Source organism: Lactuca serriola, chromosome 5 (assembly GCF_051521515.1).
Source record: "Lactuca serriola cultivar US96UC23 chromosome 5, Lser_US96UC23_V15, whole genome shotgun sequence".
Lineage (NCBI taxonomy): Eukaryota > Viridiplantae > Streptophyta > Magnoliopsida > Asterales > Asteraceae > Lactuca > Lactuca serriola.
The window spans coordinates 214,530,930-214,546,753 of record NC_136412.1 but is presented as its reverse complement, the minus strand read 5'-3'; positions in this window follow the sequence as shown (position 1 = coordinate 214,546,753).

Sequence of the window (15,824 nt, the reverse complement as noted above, 5' to 3'; positions counted from 1 at the left end):
CTCAATCCCTACGTAAAGTTGCAAACTTTACGTATAACTAAAGAGATCTAGGCTCAACACATACTAGGGTTTGGTTTAAGGACAAAAGGGCTTCGCCAACTACTCATCTCCTGATGCTTTATGACATATTGGACCATCCCAACAATAGATCTGAAGTGGAAACAACACATCTAAGCCCCTAACCCGATTTGGGTCTCAAACAACCATAAAACCCCCAAATCTCATGACAAAATAGGTCTAGATGCAAAGAAGGGAAAATGGCAGCTTAATACCTCCAAGATGAACACAAACTGAAGTACATCTCGAGCACACACCTCTCCTTTGAAGCAGCCTTCTTGATCTTCAAGTTCCTTCCCAAAATTCCTTCCTCTCAAAGCTATTTCTCTCAAAGATGGAAGCTCACACGAAAATAGGGTTTACAGGTCCTCTGGAATGATATGGGGGCTGAGGGAGGGACATAACACCCTTTATATAGGATACAACTCCCGGAATTAGGGTTTTCCTCGCACAGACCAGACTCGCCGAGTCACCTTGGCCGACTCGCCGAGTCGATCACTAACTCCTCGACCCGGATCCCGCTCTGACTCGCCGAGTTCCTCCTTGGACTCGCCGAGTCGTCCCTTAACATTAAGGTTTTCTTTCCTTTCTTGGCCTTAAAAACTTGGGTGTTACAACTCTCCCCCGCATATACTAAACTTCGTCCTCGAAGTTTGCCATGGCCCACCGCCTTCGATCTGCCTCCAATACCCCACCAATTAATCCAACACCAGCCGCCTACCTTCGCTGGTCTTCCTCCTGGTTACTCTGACTAGCATCAATTCTTGCGGATAATCATCTCGGGTCAACCCTAACCCTGAACATTCTGGAAACACAACTTACTCAACCGACAATCCTTCTGGTACTTTCCGAGTACCGCAACTGAACCTATAGGGGTTCACCCCTTTTTTCCTCACGCAATTCCCTTGCCTTCCCAAGGCGATGCTCCAAAAACAACTATCTCCTCAGTCACTGTGAAGATCCTATCTTCACCAATCCCTTATTCCTGCTAAATCCAGTACGGGTCATTACCGCCAGTAACCACTGACACTCCTATCTTGTCATAACTTGGTGTCAAGCACCCCTCGAATCAACTAACTGAATTCCACCATAACCCGCCTTCCCGCACTACTATTGACTGGATATTCTTGCCATTCCTCATCTGCCTTCCGGATGAACTGAGACCACTCTGGTCCCTACCAACCTATAAATATCTGGATTACCGGCTCCCACCGGTAGCTAGTCCCAACACCATCACTGGTCGCTCTCAGCGACTTCCAAAGAAACCTCGACCACCTATAACTGCTCAAACAATTCTGCCATTCAGGCACTACAAACTTGGGATCCCCGATCCCCTAACTTGACACTAAGGTCCTTACCAAGTCCCACCTGCGCTGCTAAAACTCACGGGCCTCGCCCACGGGTCCCACCCGCCTCTATCCTTCTAGTCCCTCTGGTCTATTCACCCTCGCTCGGGCCTCGCCCACGGGTCCCACCCAACAATATTACTGAGCAACCCTGCTCCCAAGTCTCATCTACACTGCTAATCTCATACGGGCCTCGCCCACGGGTCTCACCCAACTATATCCTGGAGTGGCCTCTCCCAAGGTCTCACCTCGCTAGAGTTATACAAGCAACTCCCTATCATTCTCCACCACTACCCATCCTGATCCCCATCTGATCACTAGGAAATAAGGGCCTCGCCCCAACTCCGCTAACGAAGCGACTAAGGAATGCTACGGCTTACCCATAGCCTTACATCACCATCCATTGCTGACCGCTAGTGAATGCTACGGCTGCCCCGTAGTCTTACAACACTTCCACCACTGACTGCTAATACGAAGGCACCCATGTGCCTTAGCTCTCAAGATCCTCATTCTGACTCCCTCGAGTCCTACGGGCGATCCACAACCTGAATTCCCAAGCACGCATTAACCATTACCAACACACGCATTAGCTGGTGGGGAGTCCCCAACTCCCAACCATGAATCCTTAAACCATCAAACGCTGAACTACTTCTTCTCCATCACGGTGGTCACACACTCAATCTAGGTCTGCGTGCTCCTCCCCTGGCTTGCTCGAAGGATTCTCCCCCACTTCGATCCTGCTTACCCCTTGCTGCTCAAAACTCAAAAGAGACCCCGATTTTTGCTACCATTCCATAATCCATCTACTGAGGAACCCAATCCAACCATAGCTAGGGATTTCACCAATCCATCTCTATCACTAAACCACTCCGAACTAACAAGACGCACCAAATCCCTTCCACGCATGCTACAGCTACTGCTTCCTTTGAAACCTTCTTCAATAGAGCACATCCCCTACTACCATACAAATATCCAAGGTATGCATATGGCATATAACTCGATCACAATCAACCACTCAAAACAAAATACTCATACCAAAAATGATGCAGAACCATAACAATATAATCATGCACAAATAAAAGAACTGAAAATGGAAATTGCATACCTGCAACGTCCGGCGATGCTCGTGTCTCCAAGGTCGTCATCTGAAAAGCCCTGCTCCCTGCTGCAGGTGCCTCTACCCGGCCCTGACGGCCGTCCGCGATCCTCAAGGTTGCAGGGGCGGGTGCCATCACCCGTCCTGCCGAAGACAAACTGGGGCACTGGGCCTTCTTGTGGCCCCGCTAGTTGCAATGAAAACATATCAAGTCTGATCCCTGCGCGGCGGTAACAGTACAATCCCTGCTAAAATGACCAGTCTGACCGCACTTGAAACAACCAGACTCACCACCGCTACCACTCCTGCACGCGCCCCCGTCCGCCCTGCCACACTTTCCGCACCGACTGCGGTCCTGATGATCCCCCGATCTCGAATCCGATCCCTTGGGCCTTTTTCCCGAACCCACAGCTACCTGAACCTCATCCGGCTTCCTCTTCCGGATTTGCTCCAAATCAATTTCCCTTTCTCTAGCGCGAGAAATCATATCTTCCAGCGTCTTACAGCTGGATCTGCTCACGAATTCCCTGATGTCATCCCTCAACATCTCATGGTACCGAGCCTTCTTCATCTCCTCATCCGCGACATATTGCGGTACAAGAAGAGCCCTCTCCCTGAACTTGGCAGTGATCTCCGCCACCGTCTCAGTAGTCTGCGTCAAATCCTGAAACTCTCGTGCCAGCTGTTGCACCTCAATCATCGGCGAAAACTCCGCCCTGAACCTGGCCGAGAAATCGCTCTAAGTCATCGCGTCCAACGCGGCATCATCCCCCAAAGCATGACCAATCTCCTCCCACTAATCCCTCGCTCTGTCCTTCAGAAGATAGGAAGCGAGTCTAACCTTGTCCCCCTCGGGACACTTGCTCGTACGAAAAGCGTTGGCTACATCCGCCAACCATCTGCTGCTAGCAATGGGGTCCCTAGCCCCATGATAATCTGGTGCCCCGCAGGCTCTGAACTCTCGAAATGTCAAGGTACGCGCTCCCATCAATGCCATCATCTCAGTACGGAAGGCTCCCAGCCTCTCATCCAAGATCTCCAGTATACCCTCCTTGACCGTGCCAAAGATCACAGGAGTCTGAGCTAGAATACTGCGCGTAACCTCAGCTGATATCAACTCTCTCATCCGCTCCTCGAGCTGCTTGGCCCCTAAACCCGAGCCCGATCCCTCTCCGGCGCCTGATCCGCCCGTTGGTCTCTCTCGCAATGTCACCATGCTGAAAATATACCACAACCACTATCAGAATACTCATCACTGATGCGAGACCAAACATGCCCTACCAGGTTCCCGGTCTTGTCTCTACCCTTCCCGAATCGAGTACGGATCCTCTGCTTTCAGTAGTACGAGCCCATACTACCTTCCACATCTATCCGTACTTTCCTCAGGAATTGCTTTGACTCCACCAGGTCCCTTATCCACTAATACTGCTCCCAACACTATCTCATCCTTGGCTTACCCTAGGGAAACCTCTGACTCAACTCAAACCAGTCCTCAGCTGCTGAAGGTCTCCTTGTGATGCCAATTAGCCATCACCTGGATACCATCACATGTGATGAGGCTCAGATAATCCTTCAAGTAAAAGACTTGTTCCTACAACGGTTAGACTCAAACAAGAGTTGCGCAATAGAACCAAGTCCCACACTCTGAGATTATTCAACCCTTATCACATGTGGTGTGTCGTATCCACCTAATGGCTAACTCCCATCACTCAGAATCCCACAATGCACAAAGCAAGCAGCATTCGGACAAGGGAAAATCTAACCATAACATACTCAAGCAATCGCATCCACATAACAAGAATCTGAACTAGCATGCAACACAACTCATAACTCAGGCATAACCTAAACAGGCTATCCTACTACTGTCTAATCAGCACTACTATGCAGCTCAAAAGCACAAATAACAGGCACATAAGGCATCATCCCTAGATCCTTAGTCCTATTCTAGCATGTTGTTCTATCAACTGATAATCATGACATAAACTTGTATGGGTATTTTGGGGTACTTAGTTGAGCTCGGTTGATTGCATGCACCACACCTCTTTTCCCTTTTCAAAGTTCTTTTCTTTCTGAATTCTTTTTGCTTTTCTAAAACTGTTTTTCGTTCTAAAAATCCTTTTTACAAAACTGTCTTTTCATTTTTGAAAACTGTCTATCCAACTCCTCAGTTTGAGTTCAGGCACACCCAAGAGTATGCCCGAATCCCTCAAACCAAGGCTCTGATACCAACTTGTAACGTCCCAAAATTCGAGACCAAAAATTTCTTCTTAATAAAACATTACTTTAAGCAAAGACATCATTCCAAAACATAATCTGAGTATAAGTTTTCAAAACACATGTTTATTATCAGAGTAAACATTCCCAGGCTGACTAATCTATGGTGTGTGCCATGCGATCACCCCGAGCTCCTCCCTCTGCTACCGGAAGTACCTGAAAACAAAACTGAAAACCGGAAGCACGAGGCTTAGTGAGTTCCCCACCTTACCACATACCATGCAAAACCACATACTGCACATACTGGGCCACGCCCGCTATCCTGGGCCTCGCCCCCTACCTCGAGCCTCGCCCGCTACAGCGGCCCCGCCTGGCTTCGAGCCCCGCTCGGATACAGATCTGTTTCACTTAGGCCTCGCCTGTCACAGGGCCTCGCCCACTAACCTATAATAGCACATAAACATATCACATAACATCTCATAAGCTAAACATATACTAACAGCTCTTGCTCTAAGGCCTCGCCTATCTCTGGGCCCCGCCCGTGTCCTGCTACTGATGAGTCATGGAACCTCGTCCATACTCCTGCTGATAGTGAGATACGGGCCCAACCCACCCTCACTCCTTTCCTAACTTGGGCCTCGCCCCTGGACTACTGCTACTGAGATGTGGAACACCATCCACACTTTGCTATTGGTGAGATACGGGACCTCGCCCACCCTCACCTCCCTACCAAGCACATACAAGTATCACACAGACAACAAGTATAAACTTTCGCATAAACCATTCCTTGGGAACCCGCCCTCTATCATTGGACCTCGTCCGAATATCATACTAGCATATTGTGCCTAGGGCTAACCCCCGGGTCTTCTACTCATAACTACATGGGCCGACATTGTGGTCGTAGACCCATTCATACAAAGGGAAACTCACATGCACTGGCTGAACTTGCTGATGATCCCACTAGCTGCTGCCCGACCACTCACTGAACTCCTGCGCTACTGGCTCCCCGAGCTATCAATATCAATGCAATACTTAATCTAACTGACCCCCGACAGCTAACCAAATCAGTTCTAGTCTAAGCCAAAGTCCTGGTCAAAGTCAACCTTTCCAGGTCAACCCTACTCGCCGAGTCCACTTACCGACTCGCCGAGTTCATATACTCAGGGTCCTTCCATTCGCGACATGACTCGCCGAGTCAGTCCATGACTCGCCGAGCCCAATGATTACTGAGTCCTGACCTGTCCAACTCGCTGAGTCTCCAACCGACTCACTGATTCGAGTCTCAACTCAAAGGGTTTGGGGTTTCGCGACCTGACTCGCCGAGTCCAAGAACAGACTCGCCGAGTATAAGAAAATCTTCATCCAACTCGCCGAGTTCATGCCCAACTTCATCCGACTCGACGAGCTGTTCATCCCACTCGTCGAGTTCCTCCTCATCTTCATGGTACTCGTCGAGTCCACTCAAAGGACTCGCCGAGTCCATTCAGATCTCCAAACATCCAGAGGGCTTTTGAGTCATGCAGGGACTCCAAACCATAGATCCATACATCCAAAGCTCAATCCCTACGTAAAGTTGCAAACTTTACGTATAACTAAAGAGATCTAGGCTCAACACATACTAGGGTTTGGTTTAAGGACAAAAGGGCTTCGCCAACTACTCATCTCCTGATGCTTTATGACATATTGGACCATCCCAACAATAGACCTGAAGTGGCAACAACACATCTAAGCCCCTAACCCGATTTGGGTCTCAAACAACCATAAAACCCCCAAATCTCATGACAAAATAGGTCTAGATGCAAAGAAGGGAAAATGGCAGCTTAATACCTCCAAGATGAACACAAACTGAAGTAGATCTCGAGCACACACCTCTCCTTTGAAGCAGCCTTCTTGATCTTCAAGTTCCTTCCCAAAGTTCCTTCCTCTCAAAGCTATTTCTCTCAAAGATGGAAGCTCACATGAAAATAGGGTTTACAGGTCCTCTGGAATGATATGGGGGCTGAGGGAGGGACATAACACCCTTTATATAGGATACAACTCCCAAAATTAGGGTTTTCCTCGCACAGACCAGACTCGCCGAGTCACCTTGGCCGACTCGCCGAGTCGATCACTAACTCCTCGACCCGGATCCCGCTCTGACTCGCCGAGTTCCTCCTTGGACTCACCGAGTCGTCCCTTAACATTAAGGTTTTCTTTCCTTTCTTGGCCTTAAAAACTTGGGTGTTACACCTTGGCTATCTCAGCATGCATAGAGTCCAGTTTGGAAGAAACCAAACTTATGAGAGTTGCATTATCGGCTTTCAGAGAAGAACGAACATCTTCAAATTTCGTGTGTTCTTCCTTTAAAGCTTGAGAAAGAGAATCAACCGAAGCATGAACTTTAGAAACATTTGTATCCGCATGCCCTTTCAAAGAATCAAGAAAGATCTGAGTTGTGCGAACAACTTCAGCAATATCAGTAGTAGCTTTCTTGCAAAGAGAAGTTGATTCTTTAACAGCGTCAGTTGATTTATCCATGGCTTTTGTATATTGCTCTATGGCGGTTTCCACAAAGGCTTTTAGAACAACCCCGCCATAAGATTTCATATCAGCAAGCAACTCGTCCAGCTTCTCATGAATACTGTCCAAGTGTTGTCGGTTGATTGGAGCTTCAGTATCCTCATTCGATTGCAAATGATAGGGACTAAAGTATGTGGAATCATACTCATCATTGTCACCACCGAGTGTAGCACCGGAATCGGTCGATTTGGTTGGTGAGGGAGGTATAGTAATGATAGGGGTTTCAGAAACAATAGGTGCCCCCATATGAGATACGTTGACCCTTGTTGTTTCATCAGGGATGGTAGTAGTAATGGTGATTGGGGTAATGATTGGAGTAGTTAAAGGTGTGGTGGAAATAGAAACCGAATATACGAGTGGAGGTGGTAGAGAGGTTTCAGTTATGGAAGTTGGAACAACCGAAACTGGTACTTTCAGTGTCGGTTTGGGAGTTGGCTGTTTTGGTGGTGTTTGTTTTGGTGGAGGGAGTGGAGTAGGAATTTTAACTTTGTCTGGTTTAGGAGGGGATTGTTTTGGTGATGGAGGTGGTGTTGGAATCTTGTCTTCTAGAATTGGAGAAGAAGAGCGAGGTGGAGTATTACCTCTTGGAGACTCGTGTGGAGAGGCGGCTTCTTGATCATCCTCGTTGTCAGATGGTGAAGGAGATGGAACCTTAGGTTTTCGGGCCATGTGCTTGATCTTCTTTGGCTGTGAAGAACTTTCGGTTTCGGTCTTTCGTTTCTTGCTCTTTGAAGGCTTAGAAGTTTTAGCCTCGGTTGTTTCCTTCTTGACTATTACTCGTTTGCCTCGGCTACTAGGTTTATCAAGAGCGTCGAGAGCAGCTTGTTGTTCTGGTGTTAGAACTCTCGGCTCTGTGGTATGCAGCTTGCTGTAGTCCACCATTACCGTGCTTTGCTGAGTAACACTTAGGTACATCGTCTCCGGTATTGAACCATAATGACGAAATTTGACCGGGTCTGAGATGATGATCTTCTTCGTATGAAAGGTGGAAATTGTCGCAATGAGAGCATCCTTCATCAACGGAATCTCCAAAGTATCAATAGCCTTTGAGTGATGATGGTCCAAAACCTCCCACAAGAAATCTCAGATTGACGTGTAGATGTGTTAAGACTCTGTACGACCTGAGACCAGATGATTAACCCATAATCTAGGTTCAAACCATTGTACAATCCGTAAAGAATAGCCAAAAACCCCTTGCTGGTGCCATCAGATCTAGCACTCCTTTCCGCCAAGCCCTTAATCAAAAGAGTAAGAAGACCATTCCACTGAGAGGGTAAGCATGACTTCTTGACTTTGGCAATGGTGGTCAAGACGTCAGTGTATCCCATCTCATACATAATTGAGAATAGTTGTGCAGTGGTGATGAAATCAGGAGAAACCACCGAGGAATCCACTGCAAGTTGCAATAAGGAACAAAACCTCCCTTTGGATATTGAAGCCTTCTTGTTGTGGATTTGGAAATAGATGCGTTCCTTGTTTTTGTCGTATCATGCAGATGAGTACACTTGTGACAATAAGGACATTGGAACCGCCACAAACCGGGTTAAGGCAACCACCAGTGGAGAATACTTCAAACACTCCACAACATGTAACATATAAGAATTGTACAGAAAGGGAATAAGGTCGATAATCATGTTCTGATTTGGTTTGATGGTGAGAAAAGCAGATGCAGCGGTTTGATCTTGTGTAGAAGAAGAAGTCGCCATTGTTGATGAAAAGAAGAAGATGAACAATTTAAATGTCGTTACATGTTAGAATTCTTTGAAGCAGTAGAAGACAATAAAGCATGCAATCCCTTTATATACCGTTGGTAGGAGAGAGAAAATCGTGACGATTGTGACGTTATCTTCTAAAAAGTAGCCTGAAAAAGCGCGATTGGACAGGTTGGATGTTCCTAGGTAGGCGTCATCACGCGTGCGTATGGTGACCGTTCAAATTCACGCGCCCAAAAGATTTCATCAATCTTCATTTGAATTAGAATATACCACCGAAACCTAAATTGCCCTTGATTCACTAAATGACAAAAATGATCAAACCGAGCATCAATAGAATGGGGAAAATTAAAAATTTTCGTGCATTAGAGTGACAAATGATAAAGAAATAAAGCAAATGTGTTTGGGTTGTGAGTGATATCTGACAATCAGACGAAAAACAGAGGATTCCGGGCAAGAATTGCTTCCTTTGAAGTGAAGAGAGACTCAAAGTGCTTGTTTGGATTCCCGAGAATATGATCAAATGTTTGTTAATAAAAATTGAAAGGCTTCTTTTCATGACATAGGCTAAGGGTGGCTTAGCTTCAACCGAACATCAATACTTAAAATAAGATCGAATGTTGGAAGAAGTACTTGTGAGACCAATGTGATATGTTGAACAAGTAGACATGTGTTATTTTGTAATGACAAGAGAGTGTATAGAAATAAAAAAAATTGGATCTTTATGGGAAGAATAGTCTTGGTATTAGACACGTTCATAAAAGACCTCGCAAATAAAAAAAAATTCATTTGGTACAAAGTAAGACCTTGAATATCGAAATTCACCGTTAATTCATTATGGGTGTTGAATTTTGGGTTTCACTTAGCACGTGGTATACGTATCTAAGATCATAAACACTGATGTTGTGCAACCATAAACCTCAGTGGTAAGAACCGAGAGTCTCAAGGGTTACATTAGTGAACCGATAGTAGATGGAGAATGGTTTGAGGATGGTGAAAGAAACGAATGTACCTTCTGCTATATACAAGGACAAAGCAGAGAAACTCTTAACTCATGTGAGAAGAGTAAGGTAGCTCTAGACCGAGTAAAGATTGATTGCCTGATTGGGAAGAAATAATAGGTAGAATCGAATCATTAAGGCATTGCTCTTGGTCGTAGAGGCTTGAGTCAACATGCAGCAGCATGCTTCTAGGGACCCTTAACTAGTTCAGAAAATATACGTAATACCTGTACCAGCTCCATATTTTGTTCTTCATGTATCCTTGGGACAAAAACAAACTAATATACCACAAAAGCCAGAAAAAAAAATATTTTTGGATTTTTGAGATTTTCTGAAAAAGAATAAAAACAGAAAAAGAAAATAAGCATTTAAAGAAACGTAAGTAGTTTACAACCGAACCCTTATCTTAATTGAATAAGGCAAGATAGACCGAGCGGTCGGTTTATTTCGGTTCTCAAAAATTTGAGGAGCCGAAATAGACCGAGCGGTCGGTGCATTTCGGTTCCCGAAATTTAAGGAGCCGAGATAGACCGAGCGGTCACTCCATTTCGCTTGTCTAATTTTTAGTAAGAGGATTAAGGATTCAGTACCGACTCTGCTTCCATCATACCAAGGCCTTGTAAGATTCTGTTAAAGAGTGCTTCAGGTAATGCCTTAGTGAATATGTCGGCCAGTTGATCATTAGATCGGACAAAGTGTACTTCTACGTTCCCATCTTCAACATGATCTTTAATGAAGTGGTATCGAAGTGCAATATGCTTAGTCTTTGAATGTTGCACTGGATTGTGACAAATTGTAACGCCTGTGTTTCCGGGCTTGCCATATTTAGCAATATAATAGTCTAGGTTAACCTTTGTAACCCGTTTTGAAATAATAAGAATGTATTATTTGAGTATTATGTGTTTTGTGCTTAATTGCTTAATTATGTGGTCTGATTAATTAAGAATAAAAATAAGCGTCAAAATTTAAGTGTAAAATAAACTTAATATCTTTGGTTAATGTTGTAGTAGTCGAAACGAGGTTTCCGAATATATATAGAACGCCCAAATCTGACTTCGTATGAGGAAGTTATGATTTATCGAAGTTCCGGCTTAGCGGTATACAACCTGTTTTACTCGATTTGAGATCGAGCGGTTGTTAGCCGAAGCAATCTAAATGAGAATCGAAGATCTCATTGTTGGTATTGAAACGATAAAAAGTTAGGCGAGAACGGACGTCAAACGAAGAAGTTATGAATTTATAACGAAAGTTTCTGTCGCGGCCTATTAAAAATAATTAATAAAAATAAAGTCAAAATTAGCCGACGGAGTCTAAACGAAAGTCGTAGAGCGTGGTCTCACCTTTCCGTGGATATAAAGAACGTCGAAAACGGAGTTCGTATGAAGAAGTTATGAATTTCCGAAGTTTATTAATCATTTTATATTTTTATTTAATTATAAATCGGAGGTATTATCCGAAGCCGTGTCACTGGTGTAATCCGGAGTACGCCCCGCGTACGAGGTTACGCTATCGCGTAACTCCGATAGTGTCGACACTTCGGATGACGCATGCAATGACAATTTCGGACGCGTACGCGCTGCGTACGCCTGTACGCCCCGCGTACTCCGAGGTTCCACCCTCTATATAAAGGATCCGAAGGCAGCCTCATTTCTTGTTCATTTTCTTCTCTTCTCTCTAGTCTTTTGCATCGTTTTTCGTGCCGAAGCTACCCCGAAGCCCCGGTATCATACTCTAGCCCCGAGGCAAGTCCCGAGACCCCGAAGATCCCGAGAAGCGCGGTTCCCGAGTCGAAGCTCTGCCCGCGAGAAGTTCGAGTTTCGAGGAGATCTTCCAGATCTGCTGAGGAATACTACTTCTATAAGCCGTAGCGCTGTCCGATCATCTTCTGATCAAGTGAGTGTGTAGTTATTTCTTCCAAATACAATAATACGAAGTATTATATATAAAAAAATATGTGCTATGTGTATATATTTGGTTGTGTTATGTGTGAATGAGTATTCACTCTCTTCTATCTTATAGATCTGCTTATTTCTTTATGAGATATGTGTTATGTGTGTGTGTGCCTCGTCTGTTATGTGATATATGTGTTGATTCAAGCATGCTATACAGGTTTTCTTTAAACTATGTATACAAATGTATATTTTTATCTACTAATATGTTGGGTAGAACATGGGTAGATAGTTGGTGTGTAATAAACAGATGAGAGGCCTCGATGTTGTTGTTGTTGTTGATCTAGTTATTCAGCGGAGTATGGATAACGACCACGGACTCCTTCTAGACAGTCCAGTGGAATGCTAGCAGGTTCATAACCTGTAGGTGTTGTGAACGATGTGTTCACCGATGTACTCTATCCCCCTCATGGTTGCCTTTAGGATATTTATTGTTGAGGAAACCCCTTCGCAGTGATGTTCGTCCCGATGAAAATCCTAGATTAGGTCCCTTGAGATAGTTGTTTTAGGGACGTAAAGTGAGGATAACGAGAATGGGTAATCGGGATAGTGATTGGTTGGTGAAATTAAATATAACTTATTTATTGTGGGTTGAAAACCCTATATGCTCACCAGGCTCCCAAGCCTGACCCACTCAGTTTTATTTGTATTACAGGAAGTGGCACAAGGGCGTAAGATGGATGGATCATCTTGTTGTTTTGTTTACAAGCCTGTATATGTATATATTTGTTGAATGACTTGTAATGTTTATCGTTTATGCTTTATGGTCTGTATCGGAACATGACATCCCGAGTTTTGATTATATAATGAAATGCATCTCTTGATGAAATGCTTTGATAAATATTATTTTATCATGTTTTGTTTTTGGGAACAAATTCCGCAACTCTTTCAAATCAAAAGGATTTACTCTGAAATTATTTAAAAGCATAAATGAAAAATCGGTCTTTTCTGGCCGAGATTTTGGGGATGTCACAGTTGGTATCAGAGCATTAGTTTAAGCGAACTAGGAATTTGTAGGATTTCTAGACTTAAACTTAGAATGCTAAATGGAATGATGAGATGTGTGTCTGTTGGATTTTAGACACGAGCACTAGTTTATTTTAGGAAAGTTGCCTAAAATGCTTTATGTGCTAAATGTTATATGTTGCCATATATGATATTATTTGTTCGGATCTACGGTCTGTTGCCGACCGGATCTGGAACCCTTATGTGTGTAGGATTCTAAGCGTATGTCTACGTTATTAGAACTAGCATGTAAACGTTTCGGAGTGATAAGGATGATTTGAATATCTATCGTGAATGAGGATCTAATTTCACCTTATTCGGTGTGTAGATCAAAATGGTGAGAACGAGGAGTGGCGTTGGAAACGCGGATGAAAACAGGAATCAACCGCCAGTGATTGAGCAGATACCTGTTGTAGCAGCAGCACTATAACCAATAACAATGGCTACGGTGCAAGCCATGATTCGGGCTATGCTAGCCGAACAAAGGGAGGAGATGCGACAAATGTTGCATAATAATAGGGATGAACCTGTCATACCTATTGAGGAACCTGAATTGATTCCCGAGCAATCGGAGGAAGGGAACAATAGTCGCATGGTGAGTCAAGTTGGGACTCAAGAGGAACGAAGGAACGATCCAGAAAGGAGAAACAACAAGGATGGGCGTATGTACAAGAATTTCTTGGGCGCCAAACCGCCAAGTCTTTCTGGGAGCCCAAAGCCTGTTGAGATAATGGATTGGATCTCCGAAATGGAGATGGTATTTGAAAGTTGCGACTGTAGCAACAAGCAGAAGACCGTCTTTGCAGTTAGACAACTGAAGACTGGGGTCTTGAGTTGGTGGAAGTTGTTGGCAGATACTATGCCACGAGGAGAAGCCCTGAAAATGTCATGGGAGGAGTTCTTGGAACAGCTGAGGGTGCAGTATTGTTCAGAGATAGATCTGATTGATCTGAACAATGAGTTCCAAAACTTGAAGAAAGGGAAGATGAGCATAGATGACTATGCTACTGCATTTACTGAGAAGATGAAGTTGTTTCCGTACCTAGTGCCGACGGAACTCTCCAAGATTGAAAGGTTTGCTAACGGACTGCCTGCTGACTTTGGTCCGACAGTCAAGATGGCAACCACTCTGAAAACGGATGTTCGTGCAGCTAAGAATGTGGAGGCCCAGCAGAAGGAAAAGGGTCTGGAAAGAATAGATGTTGGAGAAAAGAGGAAGTTCGATGGAACTTCAGGGTCCAACAAGAAAAACAAGTTCTCGAAGTCTGGTTCGAGGGGAGATGGAGGTGAAGCGAAATGGTGCGACAAATGTAAGAAGAAGCATCATGGAAGATGTGAGGTGGCGAACACATGCTACAAGTGTGGAAAGCCAGGGCACTATGCCAATGAGTGTACCCTCACGAAGAAAGTTTTCTATGGTTGTGGTGAGGAGGGTCATATGTCGAGGGACTGCCCGAAGAAGAAGGAGGCAGCTAGACCCAACATTCCGCCAAAGCCAAAGGCAAGAGCATTCCAGATGACACTGCAAGCTGCTAAAGATGAAGCTGATGTCGCTTCAGGTACCTTTCTCGTTAACGAATTGCCTGCCCAAATTTTATTTGATTCTGGAGCCAACTACTCCTTTATATCGCATGAATTTGGTAGAAAGCTAGCTTTGCCTGTTGTTAGACTAGATAATGCCTTATTAGTCGAAGTTGCTAGTGGCAAGTTTGTACCTGTTAGCTATCGCATGAAAAACATCTTATTTGATCTGAATGGGAATAAGTTCCACGAGGAATTATTGCCTATCGAACTTAATGGTTTCGACATCGTATTGGGAATGGATTGGCTTAGCGCCAACGACGCCGAAATTTTATGCAAGAAGAAAATAGTCAAAGTAAACCCGCCTGGGAAAGATTCGTTTATGGTGTATGGAGATAAACGCAGAGTGAATTTTGGAATCATTTCATTGATGAAAGCCAGAAAATGTTTGACCAAGGGGTGTACATCGTATTTAGCATTCGTGAGTGATGCTAAGAAGGAAAAGAAGGTGATGCAGAATATTCCAGTGGTGTGTGATTATCCGGAAGTATTTCCCGAAGATCTTCCTGGATTACCGCCTGATCGACAAGTGGAATTCCGTATTGACTTGTTGCCAGGAACGACGCCAATTGCAAAAGCACCTTATCGATTAGCACCGACGAAGATGAAGGAGCTAATGATGCAACTACAGGAGTTATTGGACAACGGTTTCATTAGACCTAGTTCATCGCCCTGGGGAGCTCCGGTGTTATTTGTAAAGAAGAAAGATGGAAGTATGAGAATGTGCATCAATTACAGAGAGCTGAACAAGGCAACAATAAAGAATAGATATCCGTTGCCAAGGATTGATGACCTGTTTGATCAATTGCAAGGTTCGAGCTATTTCTCGAAGATCGATCTTAGGTCAGGATATCATCAGCTGAAAGTAAGAGAGCAAGATATTGAGAAGACTGCATTCAGAACAAGATATGGACACTATGAGTTTTTGGTTATGTCGTTTGGACTAACCAATGCTCCAGCAGCATTCATGGATTTAATGAATAGGGTTTGTAATCCTTTTCTTGATAAATCTGTGATAGTGTTCATAGATGACATTCTGATTTACTCGAAAAGCCAAGAGGAGCATGGCAGACACTTGCGAGAAGTGTTAGAAGTCTTGAAGAAGGAGAAGCTGTATGCTAAGTTCTCCAAATGTGATTTTTGGATTCGTGAAGTCCAATTCTTGGGTCACGTGGTCAACCAAGAAGGGATAATGGTTGATCCAGCGAAGATCGAAGCTGTGACGAAGTGGGAACAACCGAAAAGTCCCACGGAGGTTCGAAGCTTTTTAGGATTAGCCGGATATTACCGAAGGTTTATCCAAG